The sequence below is a fragment of the Amblyomma mixtum genome, chromosome 2, assembly GCF_055824585.1.
Source record: "Amblyomma mixtum isolate Tamu chromosome 2, ASM5582458v1, whole genome shotgun sequence".
In the NCBI taxonomy this organism is placed as follows: domain Eukaryota; kingdom Metazoa; phylum Arthropoda; class Arachnida; order Ixodida; family Ixodidae; genus Amblyomma; species Amblyomma mixtum.
Window position 1 is genome coordinate 145,664,965 of NC_143013.1, and position 23,731 is coordinate 145,688,695.

The 23,731-nt window shown below is 46.8% G+C and overlaps 1 protein-coding gene across 4 annotated transcripts in view; it reads left to right on the forward strand.

Moving 5' to 3' along the window:
• LOC149361164 (sulfotransferase 1C2-like) overlaps positions 1 to 23,731 on the forward strand; it is a 73,612-nt gene that overhangs the window by 9,942 nt on the left and 39,939 nt on the right. For 2 of the 4 annotated variants that reach the window (XR_016288914.1, XM_089572600.1), the window contains exons 3-4: positions 18,874 to 19,157; positions 22,423 to 22,556. The gene's annotated coding sequence lies outside the window, so the exon portion shown is untranslated. Of the gene's footprint in view, positions 1 to 17,191; positions 17,592 to 18,873; positions 19,158 to 22,422; positions 22,856 to 23,731 lie in introns of those variants that run through there. The other 2 variants (XM_089572601.1, XR_016288913.1) reach the window with 2 other exon arrangements.

Sequence of the window (23,731 nt, forward strand, 5' to 3'; positions counted from 1 at the left end):
TCATTCATAGCTATTTTAAAAGAACATTGTCAAGAGCAGTTAAATTCCACTCGATGATCAACTTAGTAAGATAGAACTAAATTCGGACGAAAGCCAGGCACTAGCAGATTTTGTAGCCAGAAAGGAACGAAAGCTGCACGATAAACAACAGCGTAAACAAATTAGAGATAAATTTCCGCTAGATACGTATACATCTGGACAGTTTAACAACCGCCCGCCAATTTCGATACAGACAAAAGATACGCCTCTTCCGCCGCGGGACACTGACAGCAACATTGTCGATATTTCCAAATCCTTAAGTGATAGCGACAAACGGATTCTGAAGCGTGGCCTTACATTTTGTCCAACTAACAATAATTTTAACGAGTATGAACTTCACAGAGATATCACAGAATTTGCGCGAAGATTGCGAATTAAGGAATTCTTTGCCGAAAAAACGAACACCCCGATTACTAACTTAGCTCTTTCCTGTAACACGTGGTCAACACGTGCTCACCCTACTGAAGTAACCAGCCTTAATCCCATCCCTCTTAAAGCCGAAAGCACATGGACGCCGGAAGCGCAGCAGAGTCCCGAATTAGACTTGTACATTAAATCTGTCTCGAAAGAAATTATAGACCAAACAAAGCAAGCTCGAAAACGCAGAAACATCACCCCAACGGAACAGGCTACTCTGAACCACTTAGCTTCTAGAACCGATATAGTCATTAAGCCTGCAGACAAAGGAGCATAGTTATCCTGCCGGCCGAAAAATACAAAAAAGAAGCTTTTAGGCAACTCAAAACCCTTGTCATTATACACTCAAAAAAAAGGTAGTTGAGGTTACTACATTTTGGGGTAGTAACGACTGTCACATATATGACTACCTAGGTAGTAACTGTACGTAGTAACTGAAGGTAGTAACATTTACTACCTCTCAGTAACTGTACGTAGTAACTGCGAGGCAGTAACATTTACTACCGCTCGAGAGAAAACACCTTAAGAAATAATCTAATGACTTTTGACATTAGAATCTTATGCATATAAGATAGTAATAGTGCAAAATAAGAGCCAAAATAAAAAAAACTAGAGCAAAAACAAAAAAGAAAAATTTAAAAAAAATGCCTGCTTTAAGGAGGATTCGAACCGCCGACCTTTGACTTTCTATCCTCAAGTTTTTTCTAACCTGTTTCTATACTTTCTATCCTACCACGCTAACCACTACGCCACGCCACTTTTTTTTTTTATTGCCTGACTTCGGCAAGAACCACAGTACACAAATACACTTACAGAGCGCAATGAGCAATAATTAACAACACTATCCGCCCGGGGGCGCGTGGCTTCATCATATTAAAACTCCTTAAGCGTCACCAAAGGCTCGACTCTTTCGAGCCACTCGGGAGCTTCAGGAGCAAGTTTCTGAACTTCAATATACTTATGCATGCACTCCCGAAAATAGATCCGTGCTGGCCGTGCATCAGGATCGCAATGATATCCTGCCATTCTGGAGCGCCAAATACAATGGAGGCCCATTAGCATAATGAGGTCGAATGGTGTCCCATCCTCACTCTCTACAGGCAAGTACCGAATACCATGAGCGTCGAGCGGAAATTCCTTTTTTAAAGTCCGTTGCAAAATGTTCCAAAAGTATACCCCCTCCCAACAGTGCAAAAAAACGTGGTCTATTGTTTCTGGTTGTTTACAAATTAAACAATGTGATCCCCAAGGTAGAAATAACTGCTTCCTTTCCAAGAATTCCTTTACTGGTAGTGTTCCGGTATGTAATTTAAAGAAAAAAGTTTTTGCACTTGGCGGCACCTGCATCGCCTTCACACGCTTAAGTACGTCGCGTCCCTGGCCTCCATTGTATAAGGCCCTGTACATAGGTTGTGGAAGAACTACATCGCACAAATCTTTATACAATTTCTTCCTGCTAACAGAAGATAAATATTCATACGAAAATCGAACAGACAGGAATCGAACACTCACGACAACCTCTCTAAAGTAACCAAAAATACGTCCCGAGAAACTTTCGGTTGTGACAACAAAGTCCGGCAGTGCATTTCCGAGCCTTAATTGGCACACAGTGCGCAAAAACGGATCGCTTACATCGCGCACAAAACAAAATCTGCTTACAATCTGCCGCAGAAATAAGTGTCCCAGACTCAGGCCGCCATCCTTCACCCGCCTAAACAAATTGGTCCGGCTACAGCGTTCCCAGTCCGCAGCCCACACAAAAACGGCAAAGATCCGGTGCAGTCTCTGTACGTTCATCCTTGCACAATGCAACACTTGCATCACGTACCACAGCCTAGACATAAAAAACAGATTGCACACTGTGGCCCTTGCGAAAATTGAAAGGTGTCGCCCTTTCCACCTTTCCACCTTTTCACGCGTGGCTTGCGTCTGTGCTTTCCAGTACGAATCGCTATCGCGATAACCGTCCAGTGGAACGCCTAAGTACTTTACTGGGGTCCTCACCCAGGACACGTTTGCAAAATTGCCGGGCTTCGTTGGCCATTCTCCGTGCCAAAGCCCCAGGGACTTTGACCAATTCACTTTACTACCGGTGATCTTGGTGAATTCTTTTACGCATGCCACGGCCTCGGTTATACCTTCCCGGTTCACTGTGAACACCGCGACATCATCCGCATAAGCCAGCAGCTTAACTTCTGCTGCCTGTAGCTGGAATCCTCGAATTTTTTCACTTTCCATGATATTCAAACACAACGCTTCAATGTAAATGCAGAATAGAAGAGGGCTGAGGGGACAACCCTGGCGCACCGAACGCTGCAGGCTAATGGGGGCCCCCAAACTCTTATTTACAATTAATCTTGTCGTGCAGCTCCGGTACGCCAAGGCCACTCCCTCACAAATAATGGACCCTAAATTCACATGGTCGAGTATGCAGAACAGGATATCGTGCGAAACACAATCGAATGCCTTCTCAAGATCTAGCTGAAGGATGGCTACACAGCTATTTGTGTAATCACAACATTCCAGCACACACCTCGCTTTATGAATATTGGAAACAATAGAGCGTCCCTTGATCCCACACGTCTGGTGGGGACCGACTATATCCTGAATTACTGACTGTAGTCTACAGGCTAAAATCTTCATGAAAACTTTATAATCCACGTTTGTGAGGGCGATAGGACGATATGCTGTGACCTGCTTTAACTTTTCTGCGTCATCGGATTTAGGGATTAGCACTGTATGGGAGTTACCATAAGACGGGGGCAATTCATTTTCTTTATAGGCTTCGTTAAAAACTGCTGTCAGTACTGGCACTATTTCGCGTTTATATGCTTTGTAAAAAGCGGCGCTTAACCCATCAGGTCCAGGAGATTTTCCAAGGTTCAAATTTTCTATCGCTTGCTCGACCTCCGACGCAGTTATCGACAGCTGCAGCCTTTCTTTCTGTTCGTCATCTAATCGCGGCAAAGCGCCAAGAAACTTTTCCTTGAATGCGCTCACATCCACTTCTTGCTTTGCAAACAGCGCCTGATAATATTCAAGAAATGTCTGCTGGATATGCCCACTTTCTCCAGATAACGCCCCGCCCCATTCAATCTGTTCAATGTGGTTTCGTTGAGCATGCGTTTTTTCCATTCCTAGCGCTCGTTTTGAAGGTGTCTCCCCATCAGCTATATCTTGCGCCCTAGCCCGCACCAGTGCGCCACGATAGCGTTCTTCGTCAAAGAGTTCAATCTTACTTTTTATTTTCCTAATGTCATCTATCCATTTGCCAGGCTCTTCGCTTTCTCTTTCGAGAAGTCTAGCTAGTAAAGATCTTAAATTGTCCTCCTCACGCTTCTCCTCTTGTCGTATGCAACTTGACCTTTCGATTGCTGCTATTTTTATTTGTTGTTTGCAAAGTTCCCACTGCTGCCATACTTTCAGTTCCCCGCTCGGCTTTAATTTACTGATTTCTTCGTTTACTTTCCTGCTAAAGATGTCGTCTGTAATGAGCTTATTATTTAATTTCCACATCTCCCAAGAAAACTGATTTCCTCGTTTCTTTGTCCCTATCCCACACTTCACTAAACAATGATCCGAAAATGATACCGGTACTACATTGTAGCTACTGCATTTTGAAATAACGTTCGGTGACACATAAATGCGATCTAGCCGTGCATGGCTTGACCGTTGAAAATGGGTGAGTCTCACACAACGCTCGCCTTCTAAACATTCGGCCACATCATCGAGGTTGCACGTGTCTATAATTTCTGAGAGTACTTCAGTGCTTCTGTCCCTAAATGCCCTTGCACTGGTTTTGTCACAGCCCCTCAGGACGCAATTGAAGTCACCCATTACGATCAGGCATTTCTCACAACTGAAGTGCTTTTGTACGCGTTGAAAAAACGCTGTCCTCTCATCCACCGCATTTGGGGCGTACACACAAATGATGCGCCAATATGTTTTGTCGTACAGGAGGTCAACCAAAACAAATCGACCCGAAGGACACGCCGTATATGCCTGAACCTCAAGTCCCGGTACATTCTTTACAAAGATGACACAACCCGCAGACGTTCCTACAGCGTGGGCGACAACTGCAAAAAACGCCACGCCACCAGACGTTTACTTGTCACCTTATGTGCCGTGATATGTGCAGCCACAGTTGTTTCTTGTTCTTTTCATTGCGTGTAAATGTAGCAGCAGCATTTACATTCTCGCACGGGACAACAATGTTGTTGAGAAGAACCTTTCAGTGGCTGATGGCCAATGACATAAGGAAATCTTCTGTGTTAACGAAAAAGAGTCTCTGCTGAGTTTTTATTGTCAAAAGACATGAATACCTGATTTCGTGGTGACTTTCTAATGTGTCACAAGGAGTGCACGAACATGACATCAAAAACTCAACGCCCATTTTTGTGCATCTTGTAGTAAACCAGAAGGAAAAATGAGCACAAGTCAGGCACAATAGCTTGGGGTTGGTGAAAAAGTGCAATTAAGAAATCAAACTAAAGAATGGAACACATACGCGCTGCGTATATTGTATTGAAAACAAAAAACAGCACTGGCAATTTTGTTAGGTTTGCTGCCAATTAGGAAACCCTTTTCATTATATATAAACATGGGGCATTGAGTAGCAATGTCACCGGGAATGTTAGTATACGTACATGTGCATATTCCGATCATCCATTTCCAGATCAAGGTAGTAATGGATACTACCAGGGTTATAATGAGGTAGTACAAGTGTAGTAACTGCCAAAAAACGTAGTAACAGCAGAAGTTACTACCTTGTTACTGCTTAATTTTCTTTCGAGGCAGTAACAAGGTCGTAGCAACATAGTACATAGGTAGTAAGGGTTAAAAAAAGGTTTTAACAGCAGCCGTTACTACGTTTCCACTACCTTTTTTTCTAAGAGTGTAGGAAATTACATTCAGATCCCACTTCAGAGTTCTGCAAATTGATTCTGAACAAACTGGCAAACATATTATCAAGGGAACTAATCACGCAGTCCGACTACCACTTCTTAAATCCGCTAAACAAACAGGCAGGACGCTTTTACCTACTTCCTAAAATCCATAAGGTTTCCGCAGAAGACTTGTTTACCGCAGATATCCCCGGCAGCCCTATCGTTTCAAACAATAACACGCCCGCAGAGAACTTATCAATTTTCCTGAACAACTATCTTGCAGATATTCCCACCCACCTCCCTTCCTTTGTCGAGGATACACCGCACTTTCTCCGCATAATAGAGTCTTTGAATGACGCTTCTATTATCCCAGCAGATGGCATACTTGTCACACTTGACGTCGCCGCTTTGTACACAAATATTCCCATAAATGAAGGTATCGACGCACTCTCCAAAATTCTAACTCAAAGTCCTCACCCGCACGAAACTGAAGTATACCTCACGCTACTTGAATTGCTACTAACACTCAACTACATTGAATTCGATTCTTCTTACTACCTTCAAGTATTTGGAACAAGCATGGGCACTTCCTTCGCACCCACTTACGCGAACATTTTTATGGGCTACTAGAATCTAAACTTCTGAATTCATTTCTAAAAAAACCACTTATATACCTGCGTTACACAGACGACATTTTCATGATATGGGAGCATGGGGCTGAGACCCTGAAGACATTCGTCACACATTTCAATTCATGCCACTCCAGCATTAAATTGACCTTCAACTCCTCGAAAACGCAAGTCAATTTCCTTGACATCACTGTCCGTTTAGAAAATAGAAAGCTCAAAAACCAAGCTTTACAGGAAGCCCACTGACCGACAACAATACTTAGATTTCACTAGCCATCATCCAAGACACTGCAAACAAGGTATATTCGTAGGACAGGCAACGAGACTAAGAAGAATATGTAGCGACGACGACGACTACCTGAAACACCTACACTCGCTAAAAAACACACTAATCACCAGAAACGATCCACAGACAACCCTCAATAATGCCTTCCAACGAGCAACCACTTTCAAACGAGATGTAGTTCTTAAAAAACAAACAAAAGCTAACAGTCAACGACCTCCTGCACTTATAACGAAATACTCAAACGCGCTTCCAAACATAAACAATATCCTGCGGAAATACCACCCCATTTTAACTGGTAACGACCGTCTCAAGAAAATATTTCCCGACGCACCAAGGGTAACATACAGACGGAACACAAACCTGAAGGACATCCTGGTGCATGCTAGGCTCGGTAAGAAACCACCACCGACAGTAACTTCATGCTCTCGACCTAGATGAAAGATATGCAAACATTTGCAAAGGGAGACTACGGTTAAAAGTACGGTAAACAATTTCAGTTTCGATATAAAGACCAGTTTTGACTGCACATCGTCCAATATTATCTACATGCTCCAGTGCTCCTTCTGCCAGAAACAATATATCGGGGAAACCGGGCAAACAATGAGTGCCAGATTAAACGGGCACCGGGCTGAAACAACACGGAATGAACAGAAGGCAGTGTCGACCCATTTTAATCAACGCCATCACAAATTCGACGAACTCAAATTGTTCATTCTTCAGTCAGGCTTCAAATCGACTAGGGACAGAAAATACAGAGAAGCATTCCTAATCCACAAATTTAAAACACTGCAACCAACAGGGATTAACATGTCTTGAGGAAACCTGGAATCTCTCAGGTACATTCCAGGGTTAGCATAATTTTAAATTAACAAATGTCTTGCACGTGCTCAGACAATTTCCTAGAACCTCGCATAAGTATATTATCTTTTCAGGAGGACACAGGGGCGGGATGGGAGGCACGGGCGTGGAGGTAGACAGGGACAAGGGCTTGTCCCTGTCTGCTTCTATGCCCGTGTCTTTTGTTGCGCCCCTGTGTCCTCCTGAAAAGTTATGAACCAACACGCCCAAATACAAGTACTTCTGAGTATACTATCGCTCTTTGCACCCTTCCCACGTCATATCTTCCACCACATTTCCGGCCTTCTCACCCTCTCTCTTTGTTCACTTTTTTTTTCTTTCTCCTAAACCCCTACTATCAGTTCTCGGAAACCATGACATTCCTCTTACCCCCTCCGCCCCCACCTTTTGGCTTTCTCTGAACTCGAGCCATTCGAGATTGGGCATGGCGGCACTGCTAGGATGATGACCAGTAACCCTCTCGTTTTCTTCGTCCAGGCTCTTCGTCTTGTGCTGTACGTCGACGACTATGTCTACGGCGTCCGGATCCCTGAGACAGCACTGACACCATCCATTCTGCGGGCCGACGAGTGTTTCAGCGAACCGTGGGACCAAGCTGCCTGCAACGGGATGCTCGACCAGCCTGAATTTCTCGGCTACGCTCTTTCCGGAAGCGCACCGGGAACCACAACGGCATCGATATCACCTGCCTATAGATACGGCGACACGCCCTACACCGGCATTGGGCATGGCGGCACTGCTAGGATGATGACCAGTAACCCTCTCGTTTTCTTCGTCCAGGCTCTTCGTCTTGTGCTGTACGTCGACGACTATGTCTACGGCGTCCGGATCCCTGAGACAGCACTGACACCATCCATTCTGCGGGCCGACGAGTGTTTCAGCGAACCGTGGGACCAAGCTGCCTGCAACGGGATGCTCGACCAGCCTGAATTTCTCGGCTACGCTCTTTCCGGAAGCGCACCGGGAACCACAACGGCATCGATATCACCTGTCTATAGATACGGCGACACGCCCTACACCGGCATTGGGCATGGCGGCACTGCTAGGATGATGACCAGTAACCCTCTCGTTTTCTTCGTCCAGGTGAGAAAGCATTTCGGTAAATGTTTTCGAAGTAATGACATCTTCCTGTTGGTGCTGCCATGCCCACGGCAAATGTGTTCTGCCATTTTTGAATATTTCACCTCTTTAAAGTGCCTGCTGTTGTTAGCCGGTGACGTGGAATCTAATCCAGGCCCTAGTTTGCAAGAAGTGTTGAGTGAAGTGCGAAAGATTGCTGCTGATGTCAGCGAGATCAAAAACGAAAACAAGGCCACTAACGAATCATTAGAAGCGATCCACACTAAACTCGACACGTTATCCCTTCTAGAATCGAGAATGACTGGCGTCGAAGACAGAGTTGCGTGTCTAGAAAGCACTATGAACAAATTACTACTTCAAGTTGATGACTTAGACAACAGGAGCAGAAGGTCCAACGTAATTGTCTATGGGATAAAAAAATCAAAAGAAGAAACTAAAGAGGACCTAGAGGTAGAAGTTGTCGACGGCGTCATAGCTACCACTCTTGGTGTCACAATATCGGGAGTTGAAAGAATTCATCGCCTAGGCGTAGCTAAGGCCAACAAAACCAGACCTGTCATTCTCAAGTTATGTGATTTTCGAGACAAATCGAAAATCTTCCAAAACTGTCACAAATTGAAGGATTCCGAGATATCAGTAAGCGAAGATTTTTCGCCGCGGCTTCGTAGCATCCGAAAAAAGCTTTGGGACAGCTGCAAGCCAAACAAGGATAAAGGTGACAAAGTTTCGTTGGTCTATGACAAGATTAAAGTTAACGATGTGCTCTATACCTGGAACTGTGATACGGAAACGAAAGTAACCGTAGGAAAAAAACAACCACGAAGGAAAAAAACTAAGCAAACACGTTACGCCCTACTTTCTAACAATAGCCAACATAAATGCCAGAAGCGTCGTGAATAAAGCATCTGAGCTTGAAGCCTTTTTAATCGAACATAACCCTGACGTTATCACCATAACAGAAACCTGGCTCTCTCCCAGTATATCAGATGCGGATATTTTCCCGCCTGGCTATGCTGTCATGCGTAAAGACCGATGTACACGTGGCGGTGGAGTGGCAATCTTGGTCAAAGATAGCATACACGCAGCGACCATGCCAGCTATCGATGGCGTTGAAGCGCTTTGGTGCAAAGTCACTGTGGGTCAGTACTTGGTTTATCTAGGCACGATGTACCGCCCGCCTGATGATACCGACGAAACGTTATGCCTGATGGCAGACTTCATGGAACACCACTTAAACGAGTCAAAAAAAGTTATCCTTACAGGCGATTTTAACCTTCCCGGTATCAATTGGGAAACACTCCATCACGGTAATGCAGACATACCTAGCTCAAAAGCACTGCTTGACATCTCTTTTAACTTCGGTCTCATGCAAGTAATCCGCGACCCAACGCGCGTTACAAAAGAAAGTACTAGCACTCTTGATCTTATGTTTATTAGCGATATAGTTCAATTTGCAAACTATTCAAGCGAGGTAGTAGATGGCCTATCAGATCACAAGGCTACATTATGTGTCCTCCCGTTAAGCATATCGACTTCTTTTGAAAGGCAAAAAACATGGATTCTTGACTGGTCAGCCGCGGATGATGTCAGCATTCTTGATCAATTGCAACTGTCATACTCAAACTTCTGCGTTAGTTCCCAAGATCCCTCAATGTCTGTCAACCAGTTATGGCTGACTTTCGTAACTATTGTACAAGATTGCGTATCTAAGTATATCCCACAGAAAGCCAAGCCAGTGCACCGAACAAACCCATGGATAACCAGAGGGATCATACATCTGAAGCGCAAAATTGCACGCCTAAGAAAGCTGAAACGCAGACTGTACTTGTCAAGTTACGCTACGAAAATCGGCATCCATTCACGAGCACTCAAACAAGCTGTGAAAGCGGCCAAGCAGAAGTATATGAACGTCACTCTTTCTAACTTTATTAAGACGGCTCCTCATAAATTCTGGCGGTACTTGAACTCAAGGACTAGAAAGAGTATACCTGATCCGAATGTTGCACCAATCACAGCCACTTCCTTTAACAATTACTTTAAATCTGTGTTTACGCTGGATGATGGCACCACCCATACGATAGAATCCCATATTAACGACAGCAGCAATACACTAGAGGAAATAACACTAACTGAAGAAGGAATATTTGCCCTACTTCTCAGTCTTGACACGAAAAAATCGGCAGGCCCAGACAATATACCGAACGCATTTCTGAAACGTTACGCTGAATGGATTTCCAAGTATTTGCTTATTTTATACAAGAAATCAATAGAAAATGCAGAACTCCCAGAAATGTGGAAAATAGCCAAGGTAATTCCGGTGCATAAATCAGGAGACCCAGCAAATGCTTCTAACTATCGCCCTATTTCCCTTACATGTACGGCTTGTAAAATCTTAGAACATTTAATTTTGAAGCACATTACAACGTTTGTAGAAAACCCCAATTTACTTATTCCCAATCAACATGGCTTCCGAAAAGGTTTGTCCACGACAACGCAATTAGTAGAAACTGTCCACGACCTAGCTATGACAATAGACAAAGGGGGGCAAATAGATATGGTATTCCTTGATTTCTCAAAAGCATTCGACCGGGTATCTCATTCTAAACTTCACTACAAGCTAGTTCACTTTCTTGGAAACGGCTCAATAACTAATTGGATAAAAGCCTACTTAACTGATCGACAACAGTTTGTCTGTTTTGAAAACAGCCAGTCGGATTTAGCAGCAGTATTATCTGGCGTACCACAAGGGTCAGTGCTCGCCCCAATTCTTTTCCTTCTCTTTATTAATGATCTGTGCAAGAATATTGATGCAACAGTACGTATGTTTGCGGATGATTGTGTGATGTACAAAGAAATCAATAGCTCTGCCGACCAAATACTGCTTAACAAATCCCTGCTGTACATATCGGAATGGTGCGACAACTGGCAGATGGCCCTCAACCTGGAGAAAACCGTCTGCATGACCGTCACAAGAAAGAAACAACCACTAAACTTCACTTATGGAATTGAACAGAAGTCCCTTGCAAAGGTAGAGCAATTCAAGTATCTTGGTGTGATTATTAGCTCCGATCTACGTTGGAACAAGCACGTGACACACATTGCCACAAAGGCACATTCCGCGCTTTATACCGTAAGACGTTCCCTTCGACTTGCTTCACCTGAAACAAAACTGTTAGCCTACATTTCACTTGTCCGCTCAGTTATAGAACACAGTATTATTGCCTGGTTGCCCTACACTAAACAATATTGCAACGGATATTCACAGAAGACGATGAGAAGGAAGTGCCTGACTGGTGTGCGCGCGCTAGTGTTCGGTGTCTCCTGTGTTGTTCGCTCTGCGCTCCGGTCGCCCTTGCTTGTGACTAGCCTTTCGGGCAACGTAACATCTTTGGTGGAGGTGCGGGGTATCGTTCCCAGTACCACGGAGCTCCGAAGCGGTCGTCAAACCGGTGCTACTACCATCATGGCCCCACCCAGCGAGTCGCCGACAACTTCTGCTGCTCCTTTCGTGGTCATGGCTTCGTCCCGTGACCCCGGTACATTTTCGGGAAACGACGGCACCGATGTCGACGACTGGTTAAGCCTTTACGAAAGAGTAAGCGCATATAACCGGTGGGATCAAACGTTAATGCTTGCTAACGTAATTTTCTATCTGAATGGAACGGCGAGGGTGTGGTTTGAAACCAACGAAGAAGAACTTACCAGTTGGGATATATTCAAAGAGAAATTGCGAGCACTCTTCGGAAGACCTGACGATAGGCAGATCACTGCGAAAAAACAGCTTGCTTCTCGTGCGCAGTCGTCGACGGAAAGTTACGTGGCCTATATACAGGACGTATTGGCACTTTGCCACAAAGTCGATGCCACCATGAGCGAGTCCGACAAGGTGGGCCACGTGCTGAAAGGCATTGCTGACGATGCCTTTCATCTGCTCGTTTGCAAAGACTGCACAACTGTTGACAGCATTATCAAGGAGTGCCGTCGCTTCGAACAAGTCAAAAGCTGTCGCATTTCTCAGCAGTTTTCCCGACTTCCAAACACGGCCGCTACATCTTCTTGCCAGGACCAACGACTTCAAACTCAAGTGCCCTCAGAGTCTCCTCCTGTCACCGACACTGTGACAAGAATTGTTCGCCGTGAACTCGAAGCCCTAGCCCCTGTGGTAACATCATCGACCACACCTAATGACACACTGCCTTCCGTGTCGCTTATTCAGGCTGTCGTGCGGCAAGAACTCGCCCATCTCAACCTCCCTCCGGCTTTGTGCGCAATCGGAAACTCGTCCCCACAGCCACCACCTCCAGTCCCTTTCCGTCCCACCTATTATTCACCACGGCGTTACCGCGATCCGAATGAGTGGCGCACGCCAGACGACCGCCCAATCTGTTTTCAATGCTCTCGGGTCGGCCACATTGCCCGCCACTGCCGCAGCCCCTGGTCGTCACCCCCGCGAGACACCTCCTACTACCGTCCACACTACACACGCCGCTTTTCACCCCGCCGCCCATCCGAGACGTCTGAGGCCGCCGATCAACCTCCACGACAGTCCTCCCGTTCGCCTTCGCCGCTGGCCCGCCGCTCAAGCTCACCGCAGTCGCCTCGTGTTTCGACTGCTGCGTCCTACCACCCCTCTCATCGGGAAAACTAAGTGATGCAGCTCCCGGAGGTGACGCTGCATCAACGACCCGGACCTCAAACCCTCTACTGACGACTCGACCCAATCTGCTAGACGTTACAGTTGACGGTGTTCCTGTGCAAGCCCTTATTGACACCGGTGCCCATATCTCCGTGATGAGTGCTGCCCTCCGCCGTCGCCTACGCAAAGTCCTTACGCCTGCAACGTCCTGTGTGCGCGTCGCGGATGGTGCTATGCCTGCTGTCGAGGGACTGTGCACCGCTCGCCTGACAATCGGTGACCACAGTACGCCGGTTCAGTTCACCGTCCTTACCACATGCGCCCATGACCTCATTCTCGGTTTAGACTTTTTGTCGGATCATTCTGCCCTCATTGACTGCTCGCAGGGTGTCCTTCACCTTGAGCTTCCCCAACTCAATCCTGACCCCATCGACTCGTCGCTCCGGTTGACCTGCCCCGACTATGCCCACCTGCCCCCTCAAGCCTTATCTTTCGTTTCCCTCACACCTTCTCGCCCTGTTCCCGATGGTGACTACATCGTTGCGCCAGTCCTTGACCTCGCACTGACCCGCAGTGTTGTCCTGCCCCATACCATCGCCACCGTCACAGCCAACAACCTGTCTCTACCTTTCTTGAACTTCGGCTTCTCCTCACAGCTGCTTCCAGCCGGCATGTGCGTCGCTACGTTGTCCCCACTCGCCCAGTGCCCTGTGGCTCCATTAGATGCCTCTCCTAATCGCGACCCACCAGACCCACCGCGGTCCACTCCGCTGTCCTCGGACGCATTCACGACCATGATGCCCACCGATCTCCGCCCCGCCCAAACTTCTCAGCTTCGTGACCTTCTCCAGTCGTTCTCCGACATTTTTGACGTCTACAACACCTCACTGGGCCAAACTCTCGCTGTGACGCACCGCACTGACACCGGCGATGCCCCTCCCATTCGCCGCAGGCCCTACCGTGTCTCCCACGCCGAGCGCAAGGTCATAAACAACGAGGTCTCAAAAATGCTTTCCAAGAACATAATCGAACCATCCCACAGTCCCTGGGCCTCTCCAGTGGTACTAGTGAAGAAAAAGGACGGCTCATGGCGGTTTTGCATAGATTATCGACATCTCAATAAGATCACTAAAAAAGACGTCTACCCCCTGCCGCGTATTGACGACGCCCTTGACTGCCTACACGGAGCCAAATTCTTCTCCTCCATAGATCTTCGTTCCGGCTACTGGCAAATTGCCGTCGATGAGAAGGACCGTGAGAAAACCGCTTTTGTGACCCCTGATGGGCTATATCAGTTCAAAGTAATGCCTTTTGGCCTATGCAACGCGCCAGCCACATTTGAGCGCATGATGGACGCCCTTTTGCAGGGATTTAAGTGGACCACTTGTCTGTGTTATCTGGACGACGTCGTTGTATTTTCGCCTACATTTTCATCCCACCTAGAAGACCTTTCCCAGATTCTTTCCCTCTTTCGTCGTGCCGGCCTACAGCTTAACTCCTCGAAGTGCCGTTTCGCGAGGCGTCAGATCACTATTTTGGGCCATATCGTTGATTTCCAGGGGGTTCACCCTGATCCCGATAAGATCCGGGCCGTGAAAGACTTTCCCCTTCCCCGATCTTGCCACGACGTCCGAAGCTTCTTGGGGCTCTGCTCGTACTTCCGTCGATTCATTCAGGGCTTCGCCGACCTCGCCCGTCCCCTTACCGACCTATTGAAGAAAGACGCCACCTTCGTCTGGGGACCTGACCAAGAACGAGCCTTCTCCACTTTGATCGCCAAGCTGACCACCACACCAGTTTTGGCGCACTTTGATGTTGCGGCCCCCACCGAAGTCCGTACTGACGCCAGTGGCTACGGCATCGGCGCTGTGCTCTCTCAGCGACAATCCGGTCAGGACCGTGTCATCGCCTACGCCAGCCGCCTTCTTTCTGCGCCCGAGCGCAATTACTCCATAACAGAACGTGAGTGCTTAGCCCTTGTCTGGGCAGTTGGCAAATTCCGTCCTTATCTATACGGCCGCCCTTTTACGGTTAAAACCGACCACCATGCGCTATGCTGGCTCTCCTCTCTGAAGGACCCTACAGGGCGGCTTGGGAGATGGGCATTGCGTCTGCAAGAGTATGATTACACCGTGACTTACAAGTCTGGCAGGTTACACCAAGATGCCGACTGCCTCTCACGTTACCCCATTGGCCAGTGTGACTTGTTTGGCACTGCCACCGAAGCCGACCTGTTTTCTATCTCTGTCTTTGCCAACATGGGCGAAGAACAGCGCCGCGATGACGATTTGAGATCACTTATCGACCGCCTCAATTCCACCCCGTCTGATCCCTCGATGCGGCGCTTTGTGCTCTCTGACGGAATCTTGTATCGCCGCAGCCTCAATCCGGATGGCCCCAACCTTCTACTCATTGTCCCCAAGCACCTTCGTCCTGCTATCCTTCATGAACTCCATGATCTCCCCACTGCTGGCCACTTGGGTGTATCGCGTACATACGACCGTGCGCGACGTCGCTTCTTTTGGCCCGGCCTGTTCCGCTCCGTACGCCGCTATGTTGCAGCCTGCGATGAGTGTCAGCGCCGGAAACGCCCTGCTACTCTCCCAGCTGGCACACTTCAACCTATTGATGTGCCCCCAGAACCTTTTCATCGCGTCGGCTTGGATCTTCTGGGTCCGTTTCCAGAGTCCACCTCCGGCAACAGATGGGTTGCAGTTGCCACGGACTACGCCACCCGTTATGCGATCACGCGGGCACTGCCAACCAGTACAGCTACAGATGTTGCGGACTTTTTGCTATACGACCTCATATTGCACCATGGTGCTCCCCGCCAGCTTCTTACCGACCGCGGCCGCTGCTTTCTGTCCAAGGTTGTCTACGACATTCTTCAATCCTGCTCTACTAAGCACAAGCTCACCACCGCCTATCACCCGCAGACAAACGGACTTACTGAGCGTCTCAACCGCACTCTGACCGATATGCTCGCTATGTACGTTTCCCCCGACCACCGCGACTGGGACCTCGCTCTCCCGTATGTTACTTTCGCATACAACTCCTCCCGCCATGATACAGCCGGTTACTCCCCTTTTTACCTTTTATACGGCCGCGAGCCCCAATTGCCTTTGGACACGCTGCTGCCTACTCCTGCTGCTCCGTCCTCTGAATACGCCCAAGACGCCATTGCCCGTGCTGACTACGCCCGTCAACTTGCACGCTCCCGACTTCTCGCCTCGCAGGCCTCCCAGCAGGAGTTCTACAACCGCCGTCACCGCACAGTCTCTTTCTCTCCTGGCTCCCTCGTCTTGCTTTGGTCCCCATCTCGCCGCGTCGGCCTCTCTGAAAAACTTCTGTCCCGTTATGTTGGCCCGTACCGTGTCCTGCGCCAGGTAACTGCTGTCACTTACGAGATCGCTCCAGCCTTCCAGCCCGCTTCCTCCCGCCACCTTCAACGTGATATCGTCCACGTCTCTCGCCTGAAACCCTACCTCTCGCCCTGCCGCTCGACGTCATCCAGTACACCGTGACGGTGTTTTCCCGGACGGGGGGCCATGCAACGGATATTCACAGAAGACGATGAGAAGGAAGTGCCTGACTGGTGTGCGCGCGCTATTGTTCGGTGCCTCCTGTGTTGTTCGCTCTGCGCTCCGGTCGCCCTTGCTTGTGACTAGCCTTTCGGGCAACGTAACAATATATTGATAGATTAGAAAGTGTTCAGCGAAAAGCTGTCCGCTTCATTTATAACAAATACAGTCGCCATGACTCTCCCTCACAGCTTTTACAAAAAGCCGGCCTATCTACAATTCACACACGAGCTAGACTGTGGCGGCTTAAGTTCTTGTTCCTCCTCTTGAATAACGACACAAAACTTGATAAAACTAGATACCTGCTTACGCCTAATACACGTGTCACAAGAACAAAACATGAAAAACATCTATCTGAATATAGATACCACAGTGATGCATTCAAATTTTCATACTTCCCGCATGTAATCCGTGAGTGGAATATGTTGCCTTCTGAAATTGTAAGCCAGCTCACTCCTGAAGAATTCGTGTCGAAGGTAGCAAACCACTTTCAAAACGGTTAACATTGTCACCATGTGTCATTTACCATGTTTCTTTCTATGAGAGTGAAAAGTTCCTTCTCTGCAGTCTTTTATTGTGTACTTTTTTCATGCATATGTGCACCCAATCCTGTTACGGCCTCAAAGAGAGGCCAACAGTATGTAATAAATAAATAAAATAAATAAATAAATCCCCCCCCTGCCTTTTCCTTCCTTGGAAATGCCCCCCCCCCCCCCCCCTTTTCTTTCTCCTTCCAGGCTCAGCCTATTTTGTTTGCCTTGTTCTCATTTCCCTGTACCACGCTGACTAATCCTCTTATCTGAGTTTTTCAGGTCCATCCAGCGCCAACCCCCCGTCGCAGCCCCTTCAAAGCCTTTGTTCATTACACACCCCCGGGATATATGTTTTTTCACTATTTCAGCTTAACGAATCAAGATTCACCTCCCTCCCCTTCCTGACACGCATTCCCTCTCACACCACTTTCCTTCCCCACCCCCGGGGCCTTCCTCCTCAGAACGAAGGCCCTATTTAATCCCTGCCAATGATGAACGCTTTGCCCAGACGACGACAAGTCCCCTTGTCGAAACGTTGGCTCAAGCAACCTGAGGTTTTCCCCTCCCTTGATCATTTTGTGATCGCGAAGGACCATCTACCACACCCTCTCTCTTCCACATACTTTGGGAAATGGCTTTTAAACCGGTAAGCATTAATAAATAATTAATGAACTCAGCATTTTAAGACGGTCGTTCTGTATTGCATGCCACAAAGCCAAAATAACGATGAGACCAAAATTACATGGTAGTCGCTGTTGTTAACGCGATATTTCCAACACCCGGACGCTCCCAAGGATGGCGTTCAGGCCTGCGTTTCTCCGAGCCTGCGCGTCGTCGTCGTGGAGCGCGTTGTGCGTTCGGGCCGGAAAGCTACCGGGACGCTCCCAAGGATGGCGTCCAGGCCTGCGTTTCTCCGAGCCTGCGCGTCGTCGTCGTCGTGGATCGCGTTGTGCGTTCGGGCCGGAAAGCTACCGGGACGCTCCCAAGGATGTCGTCCAGGCCTGCGTTTCTCCGAGCCTGCGCGTCGTGGTCGTGGAGCGCGTTGTGCGTTCGGGCCGGAAAGCCAGCAAGACGCTCCCAAGGATGGCGTTCAAGCTTGCCAGGCCAGTCAGCCACCAGGATGCTCCTGATTGGACGAAAACGGGCGGGAGTCTGTGCCGACTCTATATAAGGGCTCCCGTCTCCTTTGTTCGTGTCTTTTTCCTGTTGTGATATATCTCGTCATGTAGCGCGCGCTTCCCTGCTGCTTGTAAACATGTGAATATATACATTTATCTTTTCATGTTGCTCCTAATCAATCCCCCGCCTCGTCATTGCTCCTGCCGGTCGGTGACAGCGAACCCGCGTCCCGACGACAACTCAGGACCCGCGTCTCAACATCGCTTAGTGCCATTGAGAATACCGTGAATACGTTCTAATCATCGGTCCAATTCTGGTCCTTAAAATACCTTGTTCTATTCGCTAGTTTCAAAGCATACGAAAATAAATTTTCATATGTGAAAACGCACCCGCACGTATGTGTGGGCTGAAGCTTCTATACTTTTAACTTCCAGTACGGCAGAGGCCAGAGTAACATTTAACTCATGTAGATCATTGTCAAAGCTGCAAGTCTGTTCAGGATTCTGCGGGAGTCAAGATATATTAAAGAGCGCATTACCTTCTGAACGCGCCATACAATACAGACAAACAATCGCTGCGCTGGCAACAACAACCATAGGCAGTGCTCACAGTTACATCTTTAGGCAATATTAGGAGTAACTGAATACTCATAAACAGGAGCTTACATAAACACCTTAGGTGCCTTGTACAGGAGCAGAAAAATCACAGGGACATATAATTTCATTATGTGTTGGCAATTCGATGGCATTATCAGCTGGGGATGTGGCGCCGCCATGGCTGCCAGGCACTTACGCCTCGTGTTTCTACAGGTTATGCAGATGGTGACTGCTTATCATGGCAGCATCGACGCAACGTGTCCTGTTCCTGATTACACCGTTTGCAAGGACTGTATACGTGCCCGCCCTTCATCTGCATTACCTTGGATTTGAAGTCACCACTGGACATGACAGCGCTGCCTGCGGTTGATTCTCTCCCTTGCTGGCCACCATGGTCACCCTCGGACGAAAGACTACTAAAGCAGCCGCCGCAGCCGACCATTTCGGGATCTGGCGCCGCCATGGCTGCCAGGCACTTACGCTTCGTGTTTCTACAGGTTGGTTACTCCTATCGTTTCGTAAATGGCAAACCTTTCAGAAAACTTCGGTCAGATCCCACCCAATGCCTGTACATGCTTGCATGTCGCACGATACATTTAGGATTGTGCTGCTCTATTGCCTTTCTTTTTGTCTGCTTTCAAAGTTGCTCTTACTGCTTGCCGGGGATGTCTAGCGGAATCCTAGTCCTCTTACCGAAGAACAAGAACAGGAAATGCTTAATGCTATTATGCAGATACCATTAATCTTGGAAAAACAGTCTGACATGCTTGACGAAATTCGTTCGCTTCGAAGTAATCAGCTGGCCACTGAACAAAAAGTAGAGTATCTCGCGGCCAAGGTTCTGTGCGCTGAAGATCGCGCATAATGTGTCCCACAGTTAAAAGAATCGATAGAAAGGATCTTGTCTCGTGTCGAATCGGCTGTTCCCTCGTTTGCGACAGTGCACACAGGCCATGACGATCTAGATAACAGATCAAGAAGGAACAACCTCGTCTTTTTTGGCCATCCAGATTCTGAGAATGAAACATGGACACTGTGTGAAGAACGGATTCTGACTTTTTGCTCTGAGAAACAAAGTGTAGAACTTAGCTCGATGGCTATGGAAAGAGCGCACAGACTTGGGCGTTACTCACCTGAAAAATACCGGCCGATTATAGTGAAATTCTTATTTTTCAAAGACAAGCAACGCTTACTTCCAGCTGCCTCAAAACTAAAAGATACGGGTTCTGCTATCAGTGAAGACTACTCGAATAAAGTAAGGAAAGAGCGGAAGAAGCTGATACAGTTTGCCAAGGAACGTGGAGGTGACTTCGAACTTAATGTCAACAAATTAAAGTTGGCGAAACAAGTTTACATGTATGACAGCGCTACTGATGCCGTGAAAAGCATAAACCAATAGCCATCAAGGAATCCTGCATCGCAGAAAAGAGCAGATCCTAAAATCGACTTGATAATTATTGCCGTCCACTGCCGCAGCCTCAAGAATAAAAAAGGGGAGTTTGCTGCACTCTTGGAATTGGTTAAGCCACATGTGGTCATTGGCACCGAGTCATGGTTGGACGAAACAAAAGGCGGCTCCTGCGACATATTTGCGCCTAATTACAGTGTATATCAGAAGGACCGTCACAAGCATTGTGGTAGTGTATTTGTCATTGTCGATAATGGACTGAACAGCATACCTCTTAACACAGAAAGCAAGACATGCAAAATGGTCTGGTGTAATGTAATACTGGCTAATGGTTCCTCAATGGCTATTGATTCATTTTACACACCTCCAGCCCTTAAAACACCGCAACCCCTATTTCAATTGAGCAACATCCTATTAACCCTGGATGCATCTTACGTCATTTTAGGTGGTGATTTTAATTTACCTAATGTAGAATGGGTCTCCCTTAAGCCAAATATAAACACTACATCGCTTCTCCATAGTGCTTTTCGTGAAATGATTAACACGCATTCCGTATTTCAGTTTGTGGAATGCGCAACTAGAATAGGCTGTAGTAGTGCAAATGTACTTGATTTGATTTTCTGCAACAATCACACCCTCGTTTCTTCAGCCACCACAATTCCCGGTTTAAGCGACCATGAAGTAGTAATCGCAAGATTATCCTGTTTTGCCGAGCACCGCCGAAAGCTGCCACCACGTAGGGTATTTTATTATGACAGAGGGGACTATATCTCGCTTTCGCGTGAACTCGATGCCTTTCTCCCAGAATTTACACATCATGCACAGTTCCAGACTTGATATGCATTCCACTTGGCACTTACTGAAGACAAAACTCCTGTCCTTAGTGCAGACGTATTTTCCATCACGCACCATTTCGTCGAAGTGTCGAACAGAAAAGCTTTGGATGAACACCGCCATTCGAACGTTGATAAACAAAAGGCACCGCTTATACCGTAGGTGCTGTCAGTCACCAGAGCCTTCCTTGCACTGTAAATTGAAGGAGCTGAACAAGACTATAACGCGAGAGGTGCGCAGGGCCGAACGTGCGTACCTGGGTGTTCTAGGCAGAAAAATGAAGAATACTCCAAAGCAAGTATGGAAGTATGTAAAAAGTAAGCAGCGTGTAAAAGACAACATTCCCGATATTATAGATAACTTCAACTATAGCTCGGATCTGCAAAACAAGGCTTAACAGTTCAATCAGTATTTTCAGTCATTTTTTTCTCTATCGGCTTGCCCTACAGACGATTTCCATATCGTGATTGAGTTTACGGAGATGAGTGTCATAGATTTTTCAGTACATGGAATAGTGTTACTTTTGCATAAGCTCAAGGTAAACACGGCACCCGGTCCTGACCGTATCCAGAACTATACATTGAAGAAGTGTGCAGTTTCTGTCGCTCCTTTTTTAGTAACTCTATTTCAAAAATCAATGGATGTCGGCGCCTTGCCCGATGACTGGAAAAGCGCCAACGTAGTTCCTCTATATAAAAGTGGCGACAAAACAAAAACTGTCAACTATAAACCTATCTCCCTTACAAGTGTCATATGCAAATCGCTTGAGCACATCATTTACATTAATTTATTTAAGCACCTCCAGGATAACAACTTTTTTGTCCAATGCAACATGGCTTCAGAAAGGGCTTTTCTTGCGATACGCAACTGATAGAGCTTGCTCATGATGTCGCTTTCTCAATTAACAATGGTAACCAAGTTGACTGCATATTTTGGATTTTGAAAAAGCTTTTGATTCTGTCGCACACAATTTATTATTACTGAAACTGGCTACCCTCAAAGTTCCACCCACCCAGCTGAAATGGCTCGAAACGTATCTCGTCGGTAGAAAGCAACGCGTTATTCTTGAAGGTGTAAGTTCATCAGATATTGCTGTTTTATCTGGTGTTCCCCAGGGATCGGTTTTGAGACCTCTTCTTTTTTTAATATTTATCAATGATATAGTTGACCGGGTTTCCAGTCGGGTCAGATTGTATTCGGACGATTGTTGCAATTACCGTGACGTCACTTGTCCAAGCGACTCCTATGAATTGCACAATGACCTCGACTCTGTTCTAGCATGGTGCAAAACATGGAACATGAGATTAAATTTTTCAAAGTGTAAAGTTCTGCAATTTACAAATAAAAAGCAACCATTACCTACCCAGTACTCTTTAGGCGACAGAAACTTATCAATTGTTAAGAATTACAAGTACTTAGGTGTTATCTTCGCAAACAACTTTTCTTGGAACGATCACGTAAACTATATTGCTGCCAAAGCTAGCCGTGTGTTAAACTTTTTTAAACGCCATTTCACGCAGGCACCTGCTGATTTCAAGGAGACACTCTACTTGACGAACGTGCGTCCCATCTTAGAATGTGGTTGTGCGACTTGGGAACGTGCAACAAAAACACTTATCAGCGAACACGAACGAATTCAAAAACGAGCAGCAAGGTTTGTGTCCGCAAACTGTGATTTCACCAAAAGCTCCTCTCAGATGTGCAAAAATTTGGGCTGGCCTTTACTGCAAGACAGACGCAAATACCTTAGACTTAAGCTATTTTACAATATTTTTATAGGTGCAAAACGTTTGTCTAAAGATTCATACATGAAAGCTCCCAGCTATATATCCTCCCATTTAGATCATTCTTTAAAGGTTCAAGAATGCCAGTGCCGTATAAATGTCTTTAGAAACTCATTTTTTCCCCAGAACAGTGCATGACTGGAATAAATTGCCAGAAGAAGTTCTCTTAGCCCCGCAGTCTTCTTTTGAAAGTGCTCTGTCTCGACTTTTGTTGAATTAACCATTTTTTTGTCTTTCTTGCTTTCATGATTCTTTTGTTACAAGTTTGCTGAGTATTGGAATGTGTTGTATTCTTATTGTTTGTTTGTCTGTTTGTTTTGTACACAGTGTCATCTGCATGACAAAGTATGTTTTGCAACTGTATCCCCCTACAAAAATGCCCTCAAATAAATAAATAAATAAAATTTGGTGACGTCAGTTCCAGGCAGCCAATTGGCGAATTTTATAACCCAGGACGCATTTGCTGCATTACGAGTATTCAGATTTTCTGAACCAGGACGCCAAGTCTATTTCCTGCATACATTCACGCGAGAACATGTTCCACAGTTATGTGGCCACCGAAAAAACAGAATATTTCAAAGCGTCGCAAGAAAAATTCAGAACCTGCTTGCCGCGCCAGCCACGAAGCAGTTCCTTAAGAAGCGACACCCACCCAGCAAACGGCCTGGTGTAGTTTGCATCGTGCCTTTAAAACAATACTGCAGCCCTCAATATCTTCCTTTTTTTTCGTTCAGAACTACCGTTTCTTTTCGTCGCATACATGGGACATCTTTAGGAACTAAACGCTACAATGTTCCGTTACGTCTGCTCTTTCAACCCTTGTAGCCCATTAGCACTTATGCGTCGCGCTCCTCAGGTAGCAAATCCATAACATGCCGCCTCGCTGGAAAACCAAACTGCATGCTGTAGTGACCATCTGTTGGATGTTATGAGAAACACTTCCATGTAGTTCACTATTCGACCACGAGAGGCAAGGATATGAAAACGCAATGAAAAATCGCTGGAGTCGAGAGCATCTCTAATGTTCTCTTCGCTGCACCGCCAC